Below are 2,050 nucleotides of genomic sequence, written 5' to 3' on the forward strand. Positions count from 1 at the left end.
ATGTAGATCGTGTTTTACGACAGCACGAATTCCCAGAGTCGATTGTCTCTGATAGAGACCCCCGTTTCAAGTAAAAATTTTGGTCGACTATCTTTAAGGTGCTTGGCACCAAGTTAGATATGTCGACAGCGGATCATCCGCAGACCGATGGTCAAACCGAACGGGTGAATCACATCATCGAAGACGTTCTTCGCAGCGTCTGCGCTAAGTCGCCGAGGTGCTGGAGCGCCATGTTGCCACTCGTAGAGTTTGCAGTGAACAATGCAGTGCATGCGTCTACCGGCTACACGCCGTTCTACGTGAACTGGCTGATTCATCCTAGCGTTCCGCTGACGCCGCCATCAAATGGCTCAGGGCTTGGTGGGGGAGGAATAGCCGAACGGCTAGCTGATGTCAGCCCGCTCACCATCCGTAAAGAAGTCGATGACTTCCAGTCTGCCAGACTGAGTGTCCTACGACACGTTCGCGCTGCGATGGCTGAAAGCCAATACCTGCAGAAAGAATATGCCGATGAACAAGGAAGAGGCAAAGTGGAAAGCTTCAAGGTCGGAGAACCCGGTTTTATTGAATTCAAAAAACCTGCCTACACATGCATCCTCTGCTATCTTCCGGACGAGGCTTCGCCCACGATCTTTCGGACCGTTTAAGGTTGTGGCCAAACGGGTCCTGGCGTAAACGCTGAACCTTCTGAAACGGATGCGCACCCACCCGGTGTCTTACGTGGGCTTGCTCAAGCCGTGCCGGGCCGGGGGCCCGATGATATGGACGCGTAACGAACGAGTTACCGCGTCCTTCGCTTTCAAAGCGGGTTCCGCAGGGCGGAAGCCATATTCCACACGAGAGCCAATGACTGACCGTGGATGGGCGAGCTTTAGAGCCGCCCTATGGGCAGCTTCAAGCTGCCGCCTCTGTTTCCCAAGATTTGAAAGACTCTCGCAGCGATCTTCAAAGCGTTTACATCATAAACAGAAGATATGATCTCAATTATACAAGAGTGACCTCATAATCGCGGCACAGACCAGCGGCAAACTCCGCGAGGAGAAGAAAAGCTCGATAGGTAAAAGTGCCAGGATCTGGGAAAGCCACTTCTGGTCCGAGATCGATCTCGATCAGATCAGACGAATACGATCAATCAAACTTAATAAAATGACAACGTTGTGAATTAATTAGGTCGAAATCTTGAAATAAGTGTTTGACAACTTGTGTGCTTCGGAACAAAAACTCTTCAAACCGCAGTACCGACAGCCAAGCGGATGTGCTTTAACGAACCGATGTTTATTCGGATGTTAACTTTATATAACTAATTGTACAATCACAACACTGAGTATGTGACGAGACAGCTTGCACGTTTTAAGGACCCGACACATATTCGCAGTTCATGTTCTACAATACGTAAAACCAGTGCGGATTTGAAAGTGGTACAGGGACAGTCAAGGTGCAGATCAGAAAAGTAGGGGTTCTGTATGGAACGATCTAGTGATATCGGAGAATGTACTGGACGTGTCTAATATTACGAACCGAAGAATGGTGGTCAATTCTTTAAAAGCTGCAAAGTACTTTGAATGTAATGATCGTTATGCGATCCAGGCCGAGCCTCTCCCCCTTCCTCAAGGGGAAAAAAGAAGAAAAGGGGAGATCAGAACAAGAATAAGAATAAGAATAAGAATAAGATAATATGTGAATAAGAATGAAAATAAAAAAACAGACTAAGAATAAGATAAGATGAGAATAAGAATAAAAATAAGAGAAGAATAAGAATGAAAATAAGAATAAGAATAGGATAAGATAAGATAAGAATAAAAATAAGAATAAGATAAGATGAGAATAAGAATGCAAATAAAAATAAGAATAGGATAAGATAAGATAAGAATAAAAATAAGAATAAGATAAGATAAGAATAAAAATAAGATAAGATAAGATAAAAATAAGAATGCAAATAAGAATGCAAATAAGAATAAAAATAGGATAAGATAAGATAAGATACGAATAAAAATAAGATAAGATAAGATAAGATAAGATAAGATAAGATAAGATAAGATAAGATAAGATA

The sequence above is a fragment of the Plasmopara halstedii genome (assembly GCF_900000015.1).
Source record: "Plasmopara halstedii genome assembly, contig: Scaffold_287, whole genome shotgun sequence".
Lineage (NCBI taxonomy): Eukaryota > Oomycota > Peronosporomycetes > Peronosporales > Peronosporaceae > Plasmopara > Plasmopara halstedii.